General features: G+C 39.2%; 1 protein-coding gene across 3 annotated transcripts in view; it reads right to left on the bottom strand.

Moving 5' to 3' along the window:
* The window catches only part of phf24 (PHD finger protein 24), a 333,884-nt gene extending 323,715 nt beyond the window's left edge, over positions 1–10,169 (bottom strand). For 2 of the 3 annotated variants that reach the window (XM_039759158.1, XM_039759159.1), the window contains exon 1: positions 9,801–10,168. The gene's annotated coding sequence lies outside the window, so the exon portion shown is untranslated. Of the gene's footprint in view, positions 1–9,800 lie in introns of all 3 variants that reach the window. The other variant, XM_039759156.1, reaches the window with a different exon arrangement.
* Positions 10,170–27,809: the final 17,640 nt, after the last annotated feature.

The raw sequence follows: 27,809 nt of genomic DNA, 5'->3' as shown, positions 1-27,809 counted from the left end.
TCCTGTCCATACTCATCACACCCTCTGCAAACCTTAGCAACTTAACTCTGCCACCTCCAGCTCTGTCTCCTGCTTTCTGGTCAGTGAAACCGTTTCCAACCCATAAAACATAGCTGGTCTCACTACCATCCTGTAGACCTTCCCATTCACTTCTGCTGATATCCGTCAGTCACAAATCACTCCTGACACTCTTCTCCAACCATTCCACCCTGCCTGCACTCTCTTTTTCACCTGTCTTCCACAATCCCCATTACTCTGTACTGCTGACCCAAAATATTTAAACTCATCCACCTTTGCCAACTCTACTCCTTGCATCCTCACCATTCCAGTCACCTCCCTCTCATTTACACACATGTATTCTGTCTTGTTCCTACTGAACTTCATTCCTGTCCTCTCTAGAGCATATCTCCACCTGTCCAGGGTCTCCTCAACCTGCTCCCTACTATCGCTACAGACCACAATGCCAACAGCAAACATCATAGTCCACAGGGACTTCTGTCTAATCTCATCTGTCATCCTGTCCATCACCATGGCAAATAAGAAAGGGCTCAGAGCCGATCCCTGATGTAATCCCACCTCCAACTTGAATGCATCCATCACTCCTACAGCAGACCTCGCCACAGTCACACTTACCTTGTACATATCCTGTACAACTCTTACATACTTCTCTGCCACTTCTGACTTCCTCATACAATACCACAACTCCTCTCAAGGCACCCTGTCATATGCTTTCTCCAGGTCCACAAAGATGCAATGCAACTCCTTCTGGCCTTCTCTATGCTTCTTCATTAACAGCCTCAGAGCAAACATTGCATCTGTGGTGCTCTTTCTTCGCATGAAACCATAATGCTGCTCACTAATCATCACCTCACTTCTTAACCTAGCTTCCACTGCTCTTTCCCATAACTTCATGCTGTGGCTCATCAATTTTATTCCCCTGTAGTTACTGCAGTCCTGCACATCCCCCTTATTCTTACATATTGGCACCAGTACACTTCTTCTCTTCTCCTCAGGCATCCTCTCACTTTCCAAGATTCCATTAAACAATCTGGTTAAAAACTCCACTGCCATCTCTCCTAAACACCTCCATGCTTCCACAGGTATGTCATCTGGACCAACGGCCTTTCCATTCTTCATCCTCTTCATAGTTGTCCTTACTTCCTCCTTGCTAATCCGTTGCACTTCCTGATTCACTATCTCCACATCATCCAACCTCTTCTCTCTCACTTCTCTTCATTCATAAGCCTCTCTCAAAGTACTCTTTCCATTTGCTCAACACACTCTCCTCACTTGTGAGTATGTTTCCATCTTTATCCTTTATTACCCTAACCTGCTGCGCATGTTTCCCAGCTCGGTCCCTCTGTCTAGCCAATCGGCACAGGTCCTTTTCTCCCTCCTTAGTGTCCAACCTTTCATACAACTCATCATACGCTTTTTCTTTAGCCTTCGCCATCTCTCTTTTCACCTTGCGCCTTATCTCCTTGTACTCTTGTCTACTTTCTGCACCTCTCTGACTATCCCACTTCTTCTTTGCCATCATCTTCCTCTGTATATTCTCCTGTATTTCCCCATTCAATCACAAGGTTTCCTTTTCCTCCTTCCTCTGTCCAGATGTCACGCCAAGCACCCTTCTTGCTGTAATTCCTCACTATCACCCAGCGCGTGTCTCACCTTCTCCCTAAATTAAACCTTGCAGTCTTCTTTTTTCAACTTCCACAATTTGATCCTTGGCTCTGCCCTCACTCTCTTCCTCTTCTTGATCTCCAATGTCATCCTACAGACCACCATCCCATGCTGTTTAACTACATTTTCCCCTGCCACTACTTTGCAGTCTTCAATCTCCTTCTGATTGACTCTTCTGCATAGGATGTAATCTACCTGTGTGCATCCTCCTCCACTCTTATACATCACCCTATGTTCCTCCCTCTTCTTAAAATATGTATTCACCACAGCCATGTCCATTCTTTTGGCAAAATCCACTATCCTCTGACCTTCTTCATTCTCTCCTTGACAGACAATTATATTATGATTTCAGTGCTGGAAACTTAAAAAAAAACTTCAATACTTAAAAGAAATGGCTGAGGCCTAAGCACTTCTAACTGACTGGGACAATATTACAAATTAGAGATGTCATTATACCAGAATTTTTGCATTTTATACCAAGACCAATGAAATTTTTGTAAACTTGATATCTATTTGATATCATGGTAAAAAAAATGTTATTCATTATTCATGCAAACAATACTGTGTATTTTTGTAATAGAATAAAAATATATAAATATTACCAGTAACAACAGTTTGATGTTGCTTTTATAGCCATCAAGTAATTAATCTACTATCATTTTTATTTAAACTAGTTTATACATTCATAAACATCAAAAAATTATACAGGGTTTAAATTTTAGTGTGTGATAGACAATGGGATTCCCTAGTGTCTATGTTATAATCTTTGGAGAATTTCAGCATATTGTTTATAAAGAAGGGCAGCACAGTGGCACAGTGGTAGTGCTGCTGTAAGGAGACCTGGGTTCAGTTCCCGGGTCCTCCCTGCGTGGAGTTTGCATGTTCTCTCCGTGTCTGTGTGGGTTTCCTCTGGGTGCTCCGGTTTCCTCTCACAGTCCAAAGACATGCAGGTTAGGTGCATTGGCAATCCTAAATTGTCCCTAGTGTGTATTTGGAGTGTGGGTGTGTGTTTGTATGCCTTGCAGTGGGCTGGCAGCCTGCCCGGGTTTGTTCCTGCCTTGCGCCCTGTGTTGGCTGGGATTGGCTCCAGCAGACCCCTGTGACCCTGTGTTAGGATATAGCGGGTTGGAAAATGACTGACTGACTCTTTATAAAGAATGACATCATCAGAAACTAACTGGTTTATATTGCCATGTTCACATTCTGACTTTATTCTCTAACATTTTCTCTTTTTTCTCTTCAGGACACTGCTTAAAATCAATACTAAAAGTAAAGTACAAATGTTACATCTGTACTGTTGAATTGGTGAAATCCTAGATAATTAAGAATATTTTTATTTAAAGATAATCTTTAAAGCTATTTTTCTGACATGCTTTTTAAAATGTAGTTAGTCAGAGAATCACTCTATTAGGTTTGTAACATTTGCAATTGTAAGATTAATATTTGCATCATTAGCTGATTAAAAAACTTGCAAAAGAATAATTTTTAATGGATCAGTCAAATTAATTCAAATTTTGTTGTTATGTAATGTTATAGACTCATGGTGCTTTAATTGTAAGTCTGTCTCTCCTTTTTTATATTTGTCCAAACTTTAAAGCTTTCTGTGTGAAATCTGTCTTTTCAGTTTTAAAATAATCTGTAATTTCAGAAATCTTTTAAATAAACTTTTGTTGTGCTCCTCTCAAAGTATTTTTTATGAGCGATCAGACTTTGTTATTACTTAGCTTGTGTACAAATACACAGTTGTAAACTTGTTAAGGGTGAACTTCACACAAACGTTACAAGTTTTTCTTTACAAAGGGAAAACTAGACACATGTAATAAGTTAGCAAGTACTGTCATAGACAGTAGGACTTTAGGGACATTCTAAACTCGACTTGATATTATTTTGGAGAAATTAAGTGGATTGGATTGGTGGACTTTGTTAGGCTTAATGTTCTGTTCTCTTCAAGATATTTCTAATGTTCCAATGTTCGAATGCTGCTTTTCCCTCCTGTTCACTGCGTGCCTCAACAATTATTCCATATTAATGATGACTATATGTAAATATAATGAACCACGAAATTAATTTTATTTTGTTATTAACAGATGGACTAGCTCATTTAATTGCCAGTGTAGACACACCATATAGCCACTTTATTTGAAAAATGGGTTGATTTTACATACTACAACTGCTACCTGCTCATAACTGTGGGTGTGTGCGAGGCTTTCCTGCAAACCTGAACTGTATAAGCCACTTAGGAAGTTTAGACAGTGGCTTTAACAGTTTTTCTTTTCAAAATTTGTTGATATGGTGCTGTATCATCAACACTGTGAACCATTTTAATATACAGTATAGTTTTTACTCATGTTTACTCATTGTACTCGTGTACTTCATATACTTGCAGACACACACACAAGTGCAGTACCGACTTTCATTCTGTACTACCAATACTGCTAGTACCATTACATTTTCAGAATTTTATTATTGTCTTGGTACCAAAATATCAGTTCTTGTGACATCCCTATTACAAATAATACAAAAAAATGTCAACAGAGAACAGACAAGGGAGCAAGGAAAAAAGAACAAAATACACAAAAATGAATTATACTGCTAAACAAAAAGATACAATTTTAACACAATGACAGGCTGCACACAACATCATGAGATCCTATACATACGATCTTAAATGATCTTGAGATGTTTTACGTTGTTACTGAGTTCACTTGCCTTGGGATGAGGTTACTGCTATTAGGGAATAAATGGTCTTGTAGCAATGCCCTAATGAAATTTTGACTTTCAAAGAAAACATCAAAATGCTTAATTTAGCTGAACCAAACCCCCCTCCTCCTCATTAGAGTTATGTCAGGGAAGAAAAAAACTTTTATAGGTTTATTAGGCATGCAAATGAGGGGGCTAAAGTTGCTTATATTTTTTCTTGCTGACAAATAAGCCCCTTGAATGGGTGTCTGTGCCATACTGTAATGTACCCAAATTTGGAACTTTTTATAAAGAGACTGCATGTATTTTTAATATTTCAATTACACATATAATGCTTGTAGTGACTTAAAAAAACAGCCCTCCCTGTTTATATGACACTAGCTAACCTGAACAATTAAAACAGGATCTCTGAAACTGTACCAATATCATAATAAATGCATATTGTGTTGACTGTTGTTACAAACATTTGCAAGTAATACTTAATTGCAACTGAATGGAATCCAAGCCTGAAATCATGACCCTGGATGTGGACCGAATAAAAGGAGGGCTTCAAATGCACTAGGTGAAAAGATCACACTAATCAACCTCAATGGTACTCGAAGCATTCCTCTCTTCATTTTAGTTTAAGCTTCTATTCCATCGCTACTACACCTTGGTTACAGCCTTCCTCTGCACCTTACACAACAAGCACTCTGTATTGAGGGCAAGTAAATATTTCCAAGGTCCTTTCAGGAAAGCTTTACTTTTGTTACTGGAACATCATGCTAGTGTTCCTTCCAGCTGTGCCTGCTGCTTCTACATCACTTGTGTTATTTTTGCAACTATAACATGATTTATCTTACAGTATGTCTATCTATGCAAGGGTATGTATATACTGCATTATTTGTACTTTGATAATGTGAATAAACCACATGATAATTTGTAAGGAGCATCATTTACCCAATATTAAAGCATAGGTAGTTCAAGCAATATTTGAAGGTAGTTCTTATTTCTCCTAGTTGGGTTTTTGAAATAGCATTTTTAACTGTTAATCAACTGTTGTATGCTTTAACCACTGAACCATGTTGCCTGATCAGAATATAAAAACCTTTTTTTTTCCAAAGGTTCAGGCTAAAAGAGTATTCAATATGGAAATGAAAAGTAATACTTTTAAAGTAAATATATGTATCATCACTTTTACTGATCATGTTGGATTATTCATAAACAACTACAAACCAGATTGGACTGGCAGCTCCAGTTTCTATTAATTTAATCCAGTTCAGTGCTAAAGATGGTTCAATCCTACTCCAGCAGTAACGGGTGTAAAGGGATAAAAACCTATTGATAGGCGATTAAGTGGCAGAGGGAAGAGAGACAGAGAGAAAGTGATTACAGGTAAATTAGTTTGGTGTTGTACTTGGAACATGGGCTAGTTGATATGCTACCCCACATGACATATAGTGTTCAGTCCTGTAAAGTCAAGTCCAGAATGATAGCAGAGGTGCTATTTTCTTCTTTTGCTTTTATGTTATCTATTGTGTACTTTTTTTGGAAAGCAAAACTGAACCTATTTTGATTTGTTTAAACCCTTGGCTTTACTCAGAATGTGCTTAGCAAACCCAAACTGACAATTATATAAAAGATTTGTAGCCAGACACTGCTTCTTGAACTGGAAGAAGATGTCAATAACAATTTTCTCTGTAATCAAACAGAAATTATGGTATGGACTTCAAGGGACTTAAATAGATTGACAACAATTTATATTCTATGAATAGAGGTAAGCAGGCAGTTATGTCAGCATAGGAATAACACTTAACAGTGAGAATGGTTGGAAACGGTATTCAACTTAATAAGGTAAAGGAGTAGACAAAATAACAGCACTACATGTACCACATGAAACTTTGAATTAACTAAATCCCAACTAAAAATGCAGCTGCAAATAAAGTCAGATTAATTGCCAATTACCAGGATGTACAAATTGCTGCTAAATTATTCACAGAAATAATGACAGCACAGGCCAAAAATGGACAATCTGCATTGGGAAAGGGAAACAGTGGTCAGTGAAAGGTCACCAACAGTTATAAATTGACAATTCACAGGATCTCTCTTAACTGCCAAAAAAATCATCTTCAAACATTATTCACAGAAATTAAATCAGTCGCAACAAAATGGCATGTTGTGAACCTCACAAAGGTTCAATTTTTGGCATGGCTGATTTTCACAAACAATGTGCATCCTTCAAAGATGCATAACCTGGTTTAAGGAGCACAAACCCTGAACTCCAGTGCAATGGAAAGAGTAATACAGTCTGGTAAGTCACCCTACATACTATTTTGTATGTCTAAATAAATGTATATATAAAAATAGCCAAAGGATACCTTAATCCTACAATTAATGTTTGTTGGGAAGCAATTTTGTGGAGTTCATTAGATTTAAACATTGCTATGCCTGTTGATAAAAGGGCCAAGGAATACAACCCCATTGTACAGGTGAATACTATGGTGCAGGCACTGTTCCCTCAGGGTGTTCCCCTATTTCAGGATGATAATGACCACATAAACACTGCTAAATCAATTTACCAGTAGTTTCAGGAAACCCAGGATGAAGTCAAACACCTTCCACAACCATCCTAAATCACAATATTTAAACACCACTGAGCCTTAATAAAATGCAGTGGAGCATAAAGTGCAAGACAAATTTCTTACTTCTCCATCCCTCCAAGGCCTGAGGTCTTAAACATATCATAAGAAAACACTCCAAAAATTCTTCTAATTTTTTTTAAATAAATCATGTAATTAAGCACATTCTTAAAAAAAATCACATATTATACATTACAAGACTGAAAGATGTTAAATATATAAATGATAAAAAAAAACAAAATTCAACTGATATCCTACATACAGAGAACAGGCATACACATGTAAGTGTGCCAAACGAAAGCTGAAAGTCTAGTTTTTTCCACTAAACACTTCTTTCCCCTACTTTAAATGCAACAAAAGAAAATATCCTGACATGTAACATCCTTTTGCAGGAAAAAAAATAAGAATTAAAGTTCAATGCATCCCATTGTATACTATACACAAAGACCTCAGAAAATTAATGTTTCATCAGCTTGTACAGGCTATGTGCTAAACCCAAAAATTCAAAAATGTGTGTAAACTCTTAAAAAAATGGCTGCCTTATAGGAATCAGGATTTTTGTCTTATGAATAAATGCCTTTTATTCAGTTTTACAGCCATTCACCAAAAAAGCCCATGGGCTCTGCCTGACCTCAAAGCTTAATGTGCTAAATTAATATTGTCAGTATGTAAATTTTGATGGAAGCATGTCCACTATAGAGACCCCTCCTCTATCACCTTCACTTAACATAAACACATTACTTTCAATTTGTGAGCTAAGCAGAACAACTCATCATGCTTGATTTTAAGAAAATTGTTGCACATAAATAAATAATAAACGGCTCGTTAGTTTAAAGTCACTCTTAAAAACTGCCCATGAACAGAAAAATAAAAACCAAAGAGGGCCTTTGGTTTGTGCTCTCATTATGAAGTCATTCAGCGCTGACAGAGTATGTTCAACAACTAAAGTAATGTACTACTAACCATCACTAAATTATTAATTCATTACTTACCAAAACAGCAAAATGGCAAAACAAAAGAATAAGCAGGAGAGATATTTTAAATATTACCTTAAGAAAATATATTAAATGATTACAAAAATAATATTGGAAGAACAACAGGAAAGGAAAAAAGTATGTTTAATTCTTCATTACGAAAAATAAAATAGTGTGTAATATCTAGAATAGTCAAATAAAGCTGCTTTATTTTACATACTTTACAGATCCCACAGGAGAAGATGTATTTTTGCATGTAGTATAAATTTTCAAAAAAAATACAGGGGTACAGGGTATGGAAAAAAACAAACAATAAAGAAAACTAAACTAATGAAAATGAAATCCAGCCACAGGAAAAGAAAACAACAAAATAAAAAAATACATAAAATGAAGTACAATAATACAATAATAAATATAAACACATAAAATACAGAGGTGAAAACTCATACTCATATGCATTAGAAAAAACAGTTCAATTTTAAAAATTCAATTTTTTAACAAATTTCAGTTTAAGACATTTTGGGATAAAGTGATTTTAAGATACAATGATATACTTGTACAAAACAGGTCTTCCTGATTCTGTTTCAAACTAAGATTAAAGTACACTTCTGTCCTTGACATTGGGAAAAATGGCAACAATTCTGTCTATAGCTTAACTTTCTCATTTACTAAGAAAATATTACTGCTACAATACACATAAGCATTCTGCATTATGGTGAACCTAACACCAGACATGACTGATTTTTTGAAGAAGACAAAATTGCTCATTCAATAATCTAATGAATGCAAGATTATACAGTATAAAAGAATTTGGAGAAAAAAAAAATAAAATTTGAGTTATGGGAATTACTTTATCCTGGCCAGGTATGTGTGATTCTGGATAAAAGTGACAGAAGACCACTCTGTCGGCAAGTGGCTCTTGACACGTGCAATGATACTAAAAGGACTGACTTCATCTCCTCAGTTCCTTCTAACGACAATGGTGGGTTTGGAAAATTAATGGACGGACACATTTAGTCAGTGATTCAAAGATAATTAACTTTCTTTTGCTTAATGCTTTCAGGAAAATGCTGACATTTCTAGTTTTACACTGCAGGCGATGTGTTAAATATCAATCGAGGAGGCAATGGTAATTACTTTACCTAACACATGATAACCAGTACGTTGCAGAAATAATGGGATTAACTTTATTAAACTGAGTGGCGAAGGGCGCAAGTCTTTAAAGTGTAAGATGCACCCAAGAAAAACTACGCAAGACCATTAGTGTCCAGTCCCAAAATCGTTTTGGTAAGGAGCAGCATTGATTCATCACATTATAATATTCTTTTTCTGTTAAAAAATACACAGAGGTCAAGTTTGCTTTGAAATTGTTAGAAATTGTGCTCGTTATAGTATTTCAACTTGCATAAAACCACAGTATCAACATTTAGCTAATTATTATATTGTACTTATTAGATTACCTTCAGTTTAAAATCTTCATGTTAACGTGGGACGATGTTTACTCTCTTAAAATCTGAAATTAAAATTCAGAAGTGGATCGTTCTACTTTCGAATGGTGCGGCAATTACGGATTAAAATCACGGCTATTCATGTTCGTTCGAGTCCAGTGTGTCCTGGCATAATACGAAAACAGTCCTGACAGGGCATCCTAACCGAATATAGGTTTGACAGGCTGCCTGTATTGTTTATATAGGGCCTTTCACTGAAATGCAATCAGAAACCAAGAGGCAGAGTAAGCATCAGTTCAGCATCAGGGCGGCACTTCGGCGTGGTATCTCTGCGATTTATATACACCGTGTTTTCTCATTTGCCACTTGAAACTTACCAGAGACACAAACACTGCCGCTTCTGTGATGTTAAAAATCTCACTTCCACAATAATTTTGCTGCAAAAAGTCCAGAGCGCATCTCAGGGACCGTGCTAACTTATCGAAAGCAGATTTCTTGTTTTCTAGGAGCTGGCGGCTGTACGGAATTGGCTCGGTATCTTCGTGTTCTTTAGCAGTCAAGTACGAACGCGTTCAGGTGAGGGGACAGCCGCAGTGCTGGATGAGCCGCAGTTAAAGGAAACACCACAGAAGAGATCGCAGTTTAAAACAGCCGTTTTTTCAGCGTATACGCCAGTTCCTTTCATAAGCGGTGTGACCTAATAATTCCAAGGAATAAATAAATAAATAACCTCCCGTGACGTGATTGCTGGGAAGCACCAATTGAAAAATGGAGGCATTGGGCGTAGACTCTAACCGCCTGCTTAATTTTACCTAAAACAGCATTCCTTCATATCCGCAATATAAACGGCACTATCCATAATTAATTAGGGGATTGTACAACTAGACACTGCAGACATTTGCTTTAAAACACTCAATTATTTACAGACCTTAATGAGTTACTTTAGTTTTGTAGCTGGCAAAATTGCTTACAATCATGTAAAAATGTATGTTATACTAAAATTCAAAATTTAAATGCAAATACAATTTTAACGTTGAATATTTAGTCACAGCATTACCCAATTAATAAAAGGTGTTGCCAGTCAATATCTTATTGTTCTTTTTATTTTAAAATACTATGCATTAATTTCAAAGTATGAGTACCATAATGATTATGTTAATAATTATCGTCACTATTATCATCCTTCAACTTGCTAATACTACTACTACTACTACTACAATAATAATAATAATAATGTTACATTGGTGTAGTGGAGTGGCTTTTGTGGATTAACAATTCTTAGAGGTATGTTGTCTGAATTATATGCTCTTTATAAGTTACTCTTGGCAAATTGGTCTAAGGGAAGTGTCCAGATAAAACAACTGAAACAATTTCTGTCATGATAGAGAGTGCTGGCTACTGAGTAACCCTATTAACCCAGCTGGGCTCAGTGCAAGACAATCATGTGGAGATGAAATGTGTTTTCATCAACAACTGTAAAGTGAAGGGAGAGGATCAGCTGTAATACCATTAGGAGGACAGGCAAGAGTAGAGCAGTTTTCAGAATTTTAGATATTAGCAATGAAAAATGACTCTAGAAACAAAAAATAACAGGTAGACATGGTTGGAATCACATTTGTGTACAGCTTTTGCATTTACCCTTAGGCTAAAGCCCTGGATTGGTGTAAGCATACACCCAAAGGCTTGGTACTGTACATGTAACATTTATTTTGGTAAAAAAGTAGGTAAATACATTGTGAAATTAAGTTGCATAATGGATAACTATGACTGTTGTTTACATAGAAATTCTATTCTAAATTCTTAGAACACACCAAAACTGGAACACTTGAAATAGGCAGTGATGGTGTGCTAGGAATGATTAATGGCTGCCTCTATTCAGGTTGCATTTAACTGTCATCTTCAGAAGAGCTTCTCTTGTGAATGACCATCAGAGAGGGCAGTTTGATGAGGCCATGAAAAATGACTATGATAGACTTGAAAAGATTCTGGTAAGCCATTCAATGGCTCAGGAAGGGTAGTCAAGACATCACTCAGATTGTTCTCAGCAATGGAAGCAAAACTTTGATGAGAACAGAGTGCTCTGCAGAGTAATTCCTTATAAGGAACTACTGATCTTGACAGATACACCCTCCAAGAAGGGCCAATGCCAGAAATATTGGATGTTTTTGATTCCACCTCTGTGGCTGATGCCACTGTAAAGATTAAGATTCTATACATGTGGTAAGGCACTGGATATTTTGAAGGTTTTATGGTTAACATACTGTATTTCTTCTAAGCTGTGTAGGAGGGCAGTATATTGGAACTCTTAATGCTGCGGGAGTTATCTAAATATGTGGTGGTGGTATCTAAAAATGGGGGCAGTAGGATGTGTTCCAATTACAAAGGTTGTTCATTTTTTTAGGATTTTGTTTATGCCATGCTGTCTGAATGGGATTTGCATGTTTTCCCCATATCTACAGTGGGGTGCAAAAGTTTGGGCAACCTTGTTAATAGTCATTATTTTCCTGTATAAATCGTTGGTTGTTACGATAAAAAATGTCAGTTAAATATATCATATAGGAGACACACACAGTGGTATTTGAGAAGTGAAATGAAGTTTATTGGATTTACAGAAAGTGTGCAATAATTGCTCAAACAAAATCAGGCAGGTGCATAAATTTGGGCACCATTGTCATTTTATTGATTCCAAAACTTTTAGAACTAATTATTGGAACTCAAATTGGCTTGGTAAGCTCAGTGACCCCTGACCTATATACACAGATGAATCCTATAATGAGAAAGAGTATTTAAGGGGGTCAATTGTAAGTTTCCCTCCTCCTTTAATTTTCTCTGAAGAGTAGCAACATGGGGGTCACAAAACAACTCTCAAATGACCTGAAGACAAAGATTGCTCACCATCATGGTTTAGGGGAAGGATACAGAAAGCTGTCCCAGAGATTTAAGCTGTCTGTTTCCACAGTTAGGAACATATCGAGGAAATGGAACACCACAGGCTCAGTTCAAGTTAAGGCTCGAAGTGGCAGACCAAGAAAGATTTCGGATAGACAGAAGCAGCGAATGGTGAGAACAGTCAGAGTCAACCCACAGACCAGCACCAAAGACCTATAACATCATCTTGCAGCAGATAGAGTCACTGTGCATCGTTCAACCATTCGGCGCACTTTACACAAGGAGATGCTGTATGTGAGAGTGATGCAGAGGAAGCCTTTTCTCCACCCACAGCACAAACAGAGCCGCTTGAGGTATGCTCAAGCACATTTGGACAAGCCAGCTTCATTTTGGAATAAGGTGCTGTGGACTGATGAAACTAAAATTGAGTTATTTGGGCATAACAAGGGGCGTTATGCATGGAGGAAAAAAGAACACAGCATTCCAAGAAAAACACCTGCTACCTACAGTAAAATATGGTGGTGGTTCCATCATGCTGTGGGGCTGTGTGGCCAGTGCAGGGACTGGGAATCTTGTCAAAGTTGAGGGACGCATGGATTCCACTCAGTATCAGCAGATTCTGGAGACCAATGTCCAGGAATCAGTGACAAAGCTGAAGCTGTGTCGGGGCTGGATCTTTCAACAAGACAACGACCCGAAACACTGCTCAAAATCCAGGCATTCATGCAGAGGAACAAGTACAACATTCTGGAATGGCCATCTCAGTCCCCAGACCTGAATATAATTGAAAATCTGTGGTGTGAGTTAAAGAGAGCTGTCCATGCTCGGAAGTCATCAAACCTGAATGAACTAGAGATGTTTTGTAAAGAGGAATGGTCCAAAATACCTTCAACCACAATCCAGACTCTCATTGGAACCTACAGGAAGCGTTTAGAGGCTGTAATTTCTGCAAAAGGTGGATCTACTAAATATTGATTTCATTTCTTTTTTGTGGTGCCCAAATTTATGCACCTGCCTGATTTTGTTTGAACAATTATTGCACACTTTCTGTAAATCCAATAAACTTCATTTCACTTCTCAAATATCATTGTGTGTGTCTCCTATATGATATATTTAACTGACATTTTGTATCGTAACAACCAACGATTTATACAGGAAAATAATGACTATTAACAAGGTTGCCCAAACTTTTGCATCCCACTGTATATAAGTTAGCTTGTGGGTATTCTGGTTTTACTCCAGCATCCCCAAAGGTCAGCAAGTTAGGATAACTTGTAATTCCAAACTGGTCTTGCTTTATGGAGGAAAAGACATTGAAATGAAATTCTAGGATGATGGTCTAAGAGGGAGACTTTCAAAGAAAAAGTCATATGCATAAATGTCAAATAAAAATAAAAGGTTAAATTGGACAAAAGAACACAGAAGATGACTGGAAAAGTGTATTATGCTCAGCATCCTGGAGTCATCTTTTCTCGTTACTGATTACACTGGTATTAAGTGTAAGGTAAGGTATTAGGTAAGCACTTCTAGAGTCAAGGTTTATAGTTATCCCTGGTATTATATGGTAGAATTCCCCCTATTGGTGTAAATTAGCTAAGAATATTGCCTGGTTGTCCAATTAAATCATAAAACATGTTTAGAAAAATGCAATAGTTGGTAGTATTAAAGCTGAAAGCACAATGATCACCTTTATTGGAGGATACTAGAACACCATTTACGACATGAGGTAAGGATGCCAAATTGCATTGCTACCCTAAGCAAAAACACCAGAATCTGACACTGAATGTGGCAAGAAATTCATTGCAAATGGCACCTATGTATCATTATTGTAATAATGTTGAAATTGTTAAATAAACATAAGATTGAATATGGAAATTCCAAAAATGTCAGTTTGAGTCCTTATTTGAAAACAAAATAAGCTGTTTTAATATATTTATATATTTAATATATATTCTGGCCCCGAAAGTGACATCACGGTTGGTAATGTGTCAATCTTCCTTTCTGCAGGAGGGGAAGGAGAAGAGAGAACGTTATTACACAGTGCCCCCTCATGTCCCAGCAATAAATTAGTAAATGACAATCATGCCAGCCTTTAGAGTGTTCCCCAGGTGCACACATGTGATAGTAACTCCCCTACAGCCCAGATTTGTCAGATTGGGTGACCCTAGCAGTGAGGTCATGGATGCAAGACAACGTATCAGTGTTGGTGTAGAGAGTACCCCGGCGATGCTGGACTGGAAAGGCTGCAGGTCAAGAAACTACCTGGTGACACGAGGGTTTGAATCCTTGTGCAGGTCCATCCACTGCAAAGGGCCATGACGTTACAAGAGCAAACTCGTGTCCCAGAATGTAATACCTGAGTTAGATAATAGCCCATTTGATCACGAGGGCTTCCTGCTCCACTTGAACATACCTTGGATCATGATCCAGTAGTTTCCAACTGAGGTACATAATGAGGTGGGGTGTTCAACTCCATCAATGCTTTGAGTCACCCAAACCTGTGTCTGAAGCATCAGTTTGCACAGTGAAAGGCAATAAGAAATCAGGGGTTATTAGTACAGCTGTTGAAGTAAGGGTCTTTTATATGTCACAAAATGTGGTCTCCCAGTTTTTATCCCATACCACTGAATTAGGAGCTGTTATCTTTGTCAAATTCCTTAAAGGGGCAGTCCTCTCAGAGAACCGGGGTATGAACCAGTGATAATATCCCGCCAAACCTACGAATGCCTGGATTTGCCTCTTGGTTTTTGGACAAGGCCAGTTAAATATGGCATCTACTTTGAAACAGTGGGGACGTACAGTGCCTTTGCCTACAAAGTACCCCAAATATTTTGCCTCAGTTAAACCAAAAAAAATTTTTTTTGCATTAATCCTTAAGCCAACTTTACTATGTATCAGTAACAATGCATATACCTGTTGTATATGATCCTCCCACATGTCGGAATAAATTACAATGTCATCCAGATAGGTGGCTCTATAGGCCTGGTGGGGCTGGAGCACACCGTCCATCAGATATTGGAATGTCTTGGGTGCCCTGTGCAAACCATTTAGGAGAACTGTATACTGCCATTTTACTAAACATGGTTCTTTCCTTTGCAGGCACCATTGAAGGAATTTGCCAATACCCTTTTCCAGTTACTCAAGGAGTTTGTCAACTTGGGACATGGGATAAGCATCAAATAGGGAGACTTGATTAAGCCAACGGAAGTCGTTGCAAAAGTGCTAGCACCTGTCTGGGATCAGAACAATGGGGCTAGACCAGGGACTAAAACTCTCCTCAATAACACCCAGGTCTAGCATTCGTCTGATCTCAAGTTCAACTGTAGCTCATTTGGCTTCTGGGAGGTGATATGGGTGTTCTTTGACTACAACTCCCAGTTCTGTCACAATGTCATGCTCAATGAGGGAGGTTCTTCCAGGTCGCTCATTAACCACTCCTAGGGTTTGTTGGGAAATAAAATTGTTGCCAAGATTAAACTGTTGGAATGTAAAGAGGGAGCGAGGTTGGGAGGAGTAAGGGTCGGGCTCCCTTTCTGTCCACAGTTTTAACAAATTCACATGGCACACCCACTCAGCCAGTAGCTTAATAGGTTGTTTCAGAAAATAGTCAACCAAACCTTTCCTCTCCATAATCTCATAAGAGCTTTGCAAATGAGCCAATAATTTGTAATGGGTAGTGGGAATGAGCACCATAACACGGTCCCATTGAAGAAACTCTAGAAGAGTTGTACCCTGGTTGTAATAACAAGCCTGAGCTGATTGAGCAAGCTCAATGTTCTCTTTTACAATGGGTCTAATTTTGACAAATGTATTGCGTAACTGGTCAATATATTCCAAAATATTTGTATAAGGATTGGCCTCCTCTTCCCACCCCTCTTTTAAAATGTCCAAAATACTGCAAGATTGTCATCCGTATAATAACTCAAAAAAGGAGAACCCTATAGAGACTTGTGGAACCTCCTTGTAGGAAAACCAGTTTCTTCCATCCTCGTTGACCACTTTGCGTAGCATTTGCTTGAGTGTCTGATTGAAGCGCTCTTCTAACACATCTGTTTCAGGATAGTATATGGAGGTTTTTAAATGCTTAAAGCATAGTAATTTGGCAACCTTCCTGAATGTTTCCAAAGTAAATGGTGTTCCAGGCTCAGCTAGGACTTCTTTAGGGATACCAGAAACACAAAGACCCCTACAAGTTCCTGTGCAATGACTTTTGAGTTAGCCACTCTCAAGGGCATGGCTTCAAAGTATTGGGTAGCATAATCCACAAAGACTAAAATATACTTGTTACAGAGGGTTCTAGAGGTCTGACAATGTTGACCCCAACCACTCAAAAGGTCTATGAGCGGAACTGGAAAAAGAGGAGCACATTTTGAACATGAAATGCAAAAGCAAAGGACCTCCTCATTGATTCCTGGCCAAAAGAAATGGAGTTTAATTTTCTACAAGGTCTTCTCAGTACCTAAATGGGCACCTAAGATGTGCGCTGGCTCACGGACTTGTCGCCGGAAAGTGCGTGGGACTAACAGCAATGTCCACACCTCACCCTCATGTTCTGATACCCAAAATAATAAATCATTATTCATCACAAAGTAAGGCCCCTGAGTCATAGGATAATTTGTGTGTTGGCCGTCTATCAGAACAACCGCATTTAATGCAAACTTCAAGGAATAATTGTTCCATTGTTCTCGTATGATGGAAGCGGGCATCTGTCTAAACTGAAAATGTAATTGAGTAAGGCGGTCACAGTATAACTCAGCAGTAGGAGTCACACCCTGTGCTGCTGTGTCCTCTGCCTGGTTTACATCATCAGACGGCAATGGCGGAGCATCACTTCTATCCAACTGAATAGCTGCATCAGTAGTTGTATGTGAAAATGGCGTGAGAACAACCTGTGACAGATTTTCCTTGTCAATAACAAGGCCCAGTGCGTTCTCAGAGGTAATAATGATACTATTATCTGACCAGTCCTGCCTAAGAATTACAGAGAAGAGAGGGGCTATGCATAACGACCACCTGGATCTTTTGAGTGAGCCCTTTATAGGTTATAATGCACCTAGTGGACCAATACCACCAGGTTATCCCATGGATACAGGTCAGACTGGTTTGTCTGGGGTCTCATTTCATGGAAGTATATAATGGCGAGCTACAATAGAAATGTTGGTGCTGGAACCTTAAACTCTTTCACAACCACCAACTCATCCCACGGTAAAGACAAAGTATTGACAAAACAACAGTACCTCTCTCCTTTGGCCCAAATGCAGTCCATGGGTTTCGCCAAAAATGGGGAAAGTTAAGAATGGTGTGGCCAAGCTCCCCACATTTGTAACAGTGGGGTGGTGAAGATGGCTTCTCCTTCGGGTGCACTTTGGGGTTGAAATCGCACTGGCAGTGCTCAGGTGTGGCAATCCATCCTTGTTGAGACTTGTGCCACTAATCACACCTTTCTGCCTTCTCAACCTGAGAAACAGCATGGTATCGCTTAAGGGCCATTATTAGGGCATCCACAGATTTATATCTCTGGCCTGCAGACTGGATGGGCAAGATGTTCTGTGCGACTTGCACAAGGAATTCACAGGCAACAAGCTCTGTAATATATTTAGTGGAGCTGCTCTGGGGCTTAAACTAGCAACCTATGTTACTCCAGATTTCATAACCCTGAGCATGTGCAGGTTTTTCAGGGCTGAAAGTCCAGTCATGACAAGCCCTAGCCTGTTGGTACAGAGTGATCCCGTATTTCAGTAGCAACTCGGCTTTGAGTTTATCATAATCACCAGCTATTTCCACGTCAAGATCATAATAGGCATGCTGCACAGACCCCCTCAGGAATGGTGCCATTATATATACCAACTCTGCATTGTCCCAGTGATGACAAGTGGGTATGTGCTCAAAAATTAAGAAATGGGTTTCAGTATCTTCATCGGCATGCAAAGGTAACAATACCTGGGATGGACCCATATACAGCAAAGCACCCGAAGGGAAATACCGTCTATTGAAAGTATGCAAAAGGTGTAAAATAAAATAAAACATGTGGTACCGCGTTGAGTTGAGTTGAGACAACATGTTAATCAATCATTTGGTTTGCCCAAGATGGCGTTGTTTCCTCTTAAGTTGGATTCAGAGAGGAAATGGCAGCTCCAGGTGGTCTGACCCCGGAAGTGACATCATGGATAGTAAACTGTCAATCTTCCTTTCTGCAGAAAAAATGTTATTGCATAATGTCATCTCTTGTATTGGCGGTAAATTACAATCATGCAAGCCTTTAGGTTGTTCCACAGGTGCATGTGTGTGACACTGTAAAAAAATTAAGCCCATCTGCCTGGTCTAGAATTTGTTGGTCTTCAAAAGATTTTATGATCTGTACAAATTATAAAATGATATTTGGCCTATTCCAGCAAGTGATGCCACCCACTCAGAGCTAATTTTATTGTCAATAATTCAAGATTGCCAACATCACAGTTCTGTTAGTAAGAAGTTATTCTTGGCATAAAGGCATAAAAATGTAGTTTTTTGATTTCCAGAAAACTTTGAAATGAAATAAGTCACATTCTGATACTGGAAGCATCCACTTCCACTAGATTGAAGCAAAATATTTTGATCTATACTAATAAAAGGCAAAGCCCTCACTGACTGACTGACTGACTGACTCACTCACTCACTCACTCACTCACTCACTCACTCACTCACTCATCACTAATTCTCCAACTTCCCGTGTACGTGGAAGGCTGAAATTTGGCAGTCTCATTCCGTACAGCTTACTTACAAAAGTTAGGCAGGTTTCATTTCGAAATTCTATGCGTAATGGTCATAACTGGAACCTACGTTCGTCCATATACAGTGGAATCTCAGTTCACGAACGTCTCGGTACACGTACAACTCGGTTTACAACCAAAAAGTTTGCCAAACTTTTGCCTCGGTTCACGACCACACACTCGGTATACGAACAAGCCAGTTTCCCTTTCAGTTTGTACATGCTCAGTCTCTCCCTGTGCAGCGAGCAAGAGAGAGAGAGGGAGAGAGCGCAACGCACACACACACAGGCAGCACAAGAGAGACAGACGCACACATACAGGCAGCGCACGCACACACACAGGCAGTGCGTGAGAGACAGACACACACACAGGCAGCGCACGCACACACACACAGACAGCCCGAGAGATCTAAACATCTTAGATGGTCAGGGATAGAATAGTGTTTGGCACAAACAGCGAAAAGTGTGAGAGAAACTTTTAAGTGCCAGGTCTGAGCTAAAATTAAATAAAGCTGTGGATATTGCAAGATCGCACAAGATATTTGCGAGATAGAAGTTTAATGAGAAGACGCAGGGTATAAAGCCTCAACGTTAAAGACCTGGTGAAGTCATGGAGAACATGGAAGGACGAGTTCAGATTATACACAGAATTTGCAATGCCAGAAGCAGAGGAAAACACTAAGGTCAGATTATTTTGTTATCTTATTGGAGAGAGCGGCAGAGAATTGTGTCAGGCGCTGACCGGTGATGTAAGACCTGATGAGTTAACCATGAGCTTGATGATACGTAAATTTGATGAACATTACAACCCAAAAATAAACAAAACTGTAGAGAGGTTCCAATTTTTTTCAAGAAATCAGGCAAAAGGAGAAAATATAGACAACTACGTCACAGATCTGAGAGTGTTAGCAGGCACATGCAATTTCGGGGAGATTAAAAGTTCTTTATCACGTGACGAATTGTGTGCGGAACCAGTGATGCAAGTTTGCAACAAAGATTACTGAGAGAAGACAAACTGACTTTAGAGAGGTGCATACAAATATGCAGAGCCACAGAACTGTCGAAGGAGAACAGCAGAACAGTCACACGGGCTTCCCTATTCTATACTTCTCCCTGTGTGTCTCTCTAAACCCTCTGTGTGGGAACATTATCATAAGGCTTAACAATCTTATTGTTACACCTTCTACATGCACCCAACCATCCTTATTACGGAGTCTTCCTTGCTTTACCGCTGGCTGCTTCTTTCCATTCACCTTCCTAGCTCTTTATTTAAACAGTTTTTCTTCTCACTTTTCTGCTCCTTCGCTGTCTTTTCCCTTTTCGTTCAAAATACGCGCCTCCTTGCCTTTTTACAGTCAGTTCCCCTTACGTCACACCATGGCACGTTTAGCACAAGTTAATACTGGGAATGCCTGTTAAACATCTTACATTCACGAGTAGCGATTTGGGTAGTGAACACTTCGATGAATGAAACCTGTTATCTTTACAACGGTTGACAAACACGGAATGTAACTTCAAAACAACACGTCCTCCAAATACGAACCTGATTGAAAGAAGTAATGATAATCAAATCCTTGATGACAGCAACACTCAACAGTGACAAAACAATTACATTGACAATCAGGTTATGTTATTTTTAAAATGTTTCCTTTTCTTTTTCATAACTTCTGTAACACACTACTTCTCCGTTGCGAAGAGCGGGTATTTTGCTAGTGTTTTAATAAACAGTAGAAGCAGAACAGACTAATTTCTTTAATTATTCAAAAGGCATTTGAGCTTCTTGGATACATATGAACTTTTATTAAGATTTCTTGGTTAATGAAGTGATGGGCAAAATTATACTTCTAAAGTTTTTAATAAAATGAAGATAACAACTGGTTAAGTCCACAAAGCATTTGCCTGAGCTTAAGGCAGTCAGGAACCTTTTGATTTAAATTTGAAGCAACCATTGATTTATGTATTACTTAACCAAACTTAGGTTTCATAACAAAAAAAATACAGGTAGTCCCCAGGTTATGGACATCTGACCTAACAACAACAACAACATTTATTTATATAGCACATTTTCATACAAACAGTAGCTCAAAGTGCTTTACATATTAAAGAATAGAAAAATGAAAGACACAATTATAAAAAAAAATAAATCAACATTAACATCGAATAAGAGTAAGGTTCAATGGCCAGGGGGGACAGAAAAACAAAAAAAACTCCAGACGGCTGGAGAAAAATAAAATCTGTAGGGATTCCAGACCATGAGACCGCCCAGTCCCCTCTGGGCATTCTACCTAACATAAATGAAACAGTCCTCTTTGGATTTAGGATTCTCACGGAAGGGCTTGATGATGATGATGGTCACGTAGACTTCTTCCTTTTAATCCATCCATCATTGTTGGAGCATCATGAAGCTTTGAGTAGGTGGAGGTGGCACAGGCCACCACCACAAAGAAACCGGAAAAAGAAACAGAAAAGAGAGTAGGGGTCAGTACCGATTTTAGAGCCACCATGAATAGTTATTATGATGAATTGAACATACAGAGTATCAGGATTAAGTTAAATTAAGATTAAAATTAAGTTATAAAAAGGCCATGTTAAAGTAATGTGTTTTCAGCAGTGTTTTAAAGTGCTCTACTGTATCAGCCTGGCGAATTCCTATTGGCAGGCTATTCCAGATTTTAGGTGCATAACAGCAGAAGGCCGCCTCACCACTTCTTTTAAGTTTTGTTCTTGGAATTCTAAGGAGACACTCATTTGAGGATCTGAGGTTACGATTTGGAATATAAGGTGTCAGACATTCCGATATATAAGATGGGGCGAGATTATTTAAGGCTTTATAAACCATAAGCAGAATTTTAAAGTCAATTCTGAATGACACAGGTAACCAGTGTAGTGACATCAAAACTGGAGTGATGTGTTCTGATTTTCTTTTCCTAGTTAGGATTCTAGCAGCTGCATTCTGCACTAGTTGCAAACGATTTATATCTTTTTGGGTAGTCCTGAGAGGAGTGCATTACAGTAATCTAGTCGACTGAAAACAAACGCGTGAACTAATTTCTCAGCATCTTTCAGTGATATAAGAGGTCTAACTTTACTTATGTTTCTTAAGTGAAAAATGCTGTCCTAATGATCTGATTAATATGTGATTTAAAATTCAGATTACAGTCAACAATCACCCCTAAGCTTTTTACCTCCGTCTTGACTTTTAATCCTAATGTATCCAGTTTATTTCTAATAGCCTCATTGTATCCATTATTGCTGATCACTAAAATTTCAGTTTTCTCTTTATTTAACTTGAGAAAATTACTATTCATCCATTCTGAGATACTAGTCAGACATTGTGTTAGTGAATCAATAGAATCAGGGTCATCAGGTGCTATTGATAAGTACAGCTGTGTGTCATCAGCATAGCTGTGGTAGCTCACGTTGTGCCCTGAGATAATCTGACCTAACGGAAGCATGTAGATTGAGAATAACAGCGGACCCAGGATAGAGCCTTGTGGAACACCATATTGGATATCATGTGTCTTGAGTTGTAATTCCCACAACTAACAAAATATTTTCTCCCTGTCAGGTAGGATTCAAACCAATTTAAGACACTGCCAGAGAGGCCCACCCATTGACTAAGGCGATTTCTAAGAATGTTGTGATCAATGGTGTCAAATGCAGCACTCAGATCTAAGAGGATGAGAACAGATAAATGGCCTCTGTCTGCATTTACCCGCAAGTCATTTACTACTTTAACGAGTGCAGTTTCTGTGCTGTGATTTGTTCTAAAACCTGACTGAAATTTATCAAGAATAGCATGTTTATTTAGGTGGTCATTTAACTGCATAATGACTGCCTTCTCAGAACTTTACTTAAGAAGGCAGGTTAGAGATGGGTCTAAAATTTTCAAGAGCTGAGGGTCAAGATTATGTTTCTTAAGTAGGGGTTTAACTACAGCAGTCTTAAGACAGTCTGGGAAGACCCCAGTATCTAGTGACGAATTTACTATGTCAAGAACATTATCAATTAGCACGCCTGATACTTCTTTGAAAAACCTTGTTGGTATCGGGTCAAGGACGAGGTGGAGGGTTTTAATTGAGAGATTATTTTTTGTAAATCAGGTAAATCTATCCTAGTGAAAGAGTTTAATTTGTTTATAACAGGATGCTGGGGTTTAGGGATCCTTAGTGTTGGGGAGATATACTATGTTATTTCTAATATCATTAATTTTTGATTGAAAATACAGCGACAGCCTCACAGGTTTCACTGGAAGCACTTAGGAGGCATTCCTTTGAGCTACCTGGGTTTAGTAGGCGATCAATTGTTGAAAATAAGACTCTGGGATTACTAGCATTGTTATTTATAATCTTGAGAAATAGCAGCGTCTCTCAAGACGGACAGTGTTATTGTATTCTGTTATTTTGACTTTTAATATTTCGTGGTGGATAGTAAGTTTAGTCTTCCTCCATTGACGCTCAGCTCTACGGCATGTTCTCTTTAAATCAGACACTCTTTGGGTCTTCCATGGTATAACAATGCTAGAAGATTTTTTCACTGTCTTTTCAGGTGCAACTATGTCAACAGCAGCTCTCACTTTAGAATTAAATCTTTCCACCTTACTATTTACATTGTCCTCGCTATTATAGCTGGCACTATAAACGGACTGATTGCTTAAAATGTTTGTAAGTTTTAAAGCTGCTGCCGAATCAAAGAAGCGTTTTTTAACAATATGCTTCTCATGAGTGTTTTTATCATTATTTCTATATTAAAAAGTAGAAGAAAATGGTCTGATAGACGAATATCAATGATCTGTTTTATATCAACTTTCAGTCCTTTAGTAATCACTAAGTCTAATGTATGACCTGCTTTATGTGTAGGCTGATTTATGAGTTGTCTCAAATCAAAAGAGTCCAGGAGGTTCATAAATTCTTTTACTTTTAGATCACACTGATTATCTATATGAAAATTAAAGTCGCCAACTATTAGGAGTGTGTCATAGTTAGTAATTAAAATTGACATTAAGTCAGAGAATTCCTCAAAAAGCGCGTTATATTTAGGAGGTCTATACACGGATAGTACTAGAACTTGAGAATCTCCATGAATAACAACGGCGAGATACTCAAAGGACTTGAACTTACCAAAACTGACATCTTTACATTTTAATCGCTCGAGTAAATGTTAGCCAATCCGCCCCTTTTCCCTGGCGGTTTGCATGAGTAAAACTGTAATCCGGAGCGCAGATTCGATTAAAACTGCGCGCATCTGAATTCAGCCATGTTTCATTTAGTGCAATAAGATCTATTTTTATCACTAATAAGATCGTTGATAAAAAACGTTTTGTTAGTTAAAGCTCTAACATTTAATAGTGCCATATTTAATGTTTCGGAGGTGCAGAGATGAGTACTATGTGCGTTATTGTTATTTGGAATAGGAACTAAATTATTATTATTAGCGCTCTGTGTGTATTTTTGTTTAATCTGTGATCTGTTTTATAGTTTTAATACATTGTTCCTCTAAAATAGTGATTTTAATTAGATTATTGGAGTTTATGCCGTATTTCCTAGGTTTTCTACGTGCATTGAGATTGCTTATTACAGTATTAATGGTGTGCACTTTAACGGAAGACTCTATTAAACATTCATCATGTCCTGGCACAGCAGTATTATTTCGGAAGGGGTTAAGAGCAGAGATAGATAGTCAAGAAAACCGAATTACCTTCGATATGTTTTCGGAGAGGACCCGGGCGCCGAAACTGTTCGGATGCAGGCCATCACGCTTGAAGAGACGCGCCTTTCCAAAAGAGATTCCAATTGTTGATGAAACCGACATCCTTCTTCTTGCAGAAACCCTGTAGCCAGTTGTTCAACCCTAGCAGACGACTGTAGTACTCGTTGGATCGTCTGACGAGAGGTAGTGGACCAAACGAAGATCTTTGCCGATGGGGTCCTCTCCTTCGTGTCTTTAATCAAAGCTGCGAAGTCAGCCTTCAGGATTTCTGATTGTCGGTGCCTTATATCGTTTACGCGGCATGCAAGACGATTGATCCAACTGCCCTCTCCTTGTGTTTCTCGTAGACTGCTGGCGCACGTTTCATTACATCTCGGACACGAGCACCGGAAAACAAGAAACAAACGATTTTGCATTAGGGCATGCGACATTAAGGTTTCTAACGATAGAATCACCTACCACTAATACATCACCAGGTGCTGAAGGCGAAATGGGGACGCGGAGAGGGTCAAACCGGTTCTGAGATAAAATGCTCGCCTGTGCCGATGGAGGTGCTCTGGCCTTGAACCCCCGCCTGCATAGCTGAAATCCACCGAGGTCAGCAGCGCCGCGCCTACGAGACGCGGGTGAGGTCGGCACAACGCGGGGTTGATGTTTCGCCGGTTCCAGATGGCAAGGACGGTTTATCCAACAGCCGGGCCTTCAGATTTCTCAGGTATTTCCGTCGGGACAGGAGTTTCTGAATCTGTTCATCAAGTGCTTCGAGTTCCTCAATTACGATTTCAACGCGAGTTACCCCACTGTCGGCAATTTTCTACTTCGTGCCCTAGGAGAAATGAGAGAGAGAGAGAGAGGTTAGGAAGAGAGAGTGATGTATTGTCACTAGGGGTATTTCAAATAAAAAAAAAAAATCATCTTACACCTACAGAATACGAACGGGGCCACAGCTGCGACGCATGTGCCTCAGTAACTACCGCTCCTTCATCTTCGGCCTGGGGACGCTGCAAGCGGTAGCTGGACGGAGGCTGGAGGGGGGCGATTTCGCTGCTCTTGCGGTGTAGTGTCCCTTGGGTGGCTCTAGGCGGCAAGTGGTATTACTGCCTGCCCACCACACACGGCATGCCCTGTTCGTTCTAGGTGAGTGGCTGGTAATGCTGCAAGTGGTGACCCGGGGTGGCGGGGGGTAGCATTGTAGTGTGCCTCGGATGGCTGCGTGTTGAATGGGGGCAGTGGTGTTGCGGATGCTGCAGGCAGCATACTGTAGTGGAGGTGAGTGTGAGGTGGGCTGGTGATGAACCGCCCCTCGCTTCCCCCATTCATTTCCAATAGCAAGCCTGCTTGTACTGTTACGCATATAGCAGGAAGTTGTCTCTTGTCAGTACAGGGTGGCCCAGATCTAATTAGGCAGATCCAGATCATCTGGATGACTTTGATTTATGCAGGGATGATTCCAGTTCGGCGCGAAGACGATTCTTCATGTTATCAGTTTGCACACTTCTCGATGGTCCGGGATTTTTCGGGTGATTTTCTATGTAATAAACTGAATAAGTTATAGCGTAATGAAAATTGCATAATTAGATCTGGATCACCATATACATCAGACGTTTTGACGACTGGTGCCTTCATGCTGTGATAGCTGTACAGCGCTGTGCAGAAGAGCTCATCTTAAACTTTTGTCTTCACCCTTCAAGAATGTCTCTGAAACACAAATCTGATGCAAGTGCAAAGAGATTATTTTTTTTGGAGTCTCGATAGCACTTCCCAGGCATAAATAAAACTTTTTTTTAAATATCATACACAAATGATTGTAGTCTTTTGAATCTGTAACTTGGTTTAACACTAGAATTACCAGAGCCTACGAAAAAACTTGTAGATCTGTCCCATCTTAAATCGCTCACCTCTCCGCCAGTGTCTTTTGTTAATCTAAATGTGCTGATAAAGAAAAGTTGCAAGTAGCCAGCTATTCCATCACCCCCACCGACTTAGAACGTGCACAAACTTCTCCTAGCTCATGCCTTGATTGATTATCTGGGAGTGAAGTGGAGTTTTAGAGTGGAAATAATAGATCATTATTTGGAATACATGTATTTCAAGTGTGTTCTGTTTCTACAGTAATCCGTGTAAACACATTTTTAAAACAGAAACGTTTTTCATATTGTAGTAGTAAATGACAAAATGTAGGGTATGAATGTATGAAGCCTGAAGTCCAAATATCAAATTAACAGTTTCACAAAAGGTACAAATTAAAACAGAACAAGTATGCTTTTATTCAAAAATATAACTGCAGAAAATAAGCCGCCTTAGCATGCCACATTGACACATACTTATCACAACTGCCATGGTAGCGTAATGGTATCAGCTGCTGACTAATAATCAAACGGTCATGAGTTTGATCCCGCACGATTCTCTTTTGAGAAGTAAACTGCTCTTATTCTTACTATTTTAAAATAAAAACATACATTTGATTTCAGTGTGTAACAGCCAGTGTACAAGCTGTACAGATTTGTAATGTACTTGCAACTGGTGAACTGGATTACAGATTACCTCTTTGGTAGATGTCAGTTTGTTAGACTGGGGAAATGCACATCACAGTCTGCAATCAGTAGCACAGGAGCTCAACAGGGCACTGTTCTTTCCGCTTTACTCTTCACCTTGTACACATCGAACTTTAGTTCTCAGCTCACTGCCATTGTGTGGTGTGTCAGGGTTGGACAGGATGTGGAATATAGGGCTCTGGTGAATGACTAGGATGGTGTTGGTCAAACCAACTGCTGTTGAACATTTCCAAAACCAAGGAGATGGCCCTGGGCTACTGTATGTTTAGACCACCACTGAGACATGTCTCCATTGAAGGGGCGGCTGATGTGGAGTGGGTCAAGACCTGTGAATACCTTGGAGTGCAGTTGGATGACAGGCTGGACTTGTCAGCGTACACAAAGGCTCTGTTCAGGAAGAGGCAAAGGTGGCTCTGTTTTCTGAGGAGGCTGGACCCATTTAACATATGTAAGAAACTCCTGCAGATGTTCCATCAGTTGGTGGT

The sequence above is a fragment of the Polypterus senegalus genome, chromosome 7 (genome assembly GCF_016835505.1).
Source record: "Polypterus senegalus isolate Bchr_013 chromosome 7, ASM1683550v1, whole genome shotgun sequence".
NCBI lineage: Eukaryota > Metazoa > Chordata > Cladistia > Polypteriformes > Polypteridae > Polypterus > Polypterus senegalus.
This window is presented reverse-complemented; position numbering and strand designations above follow the sequence as displayed.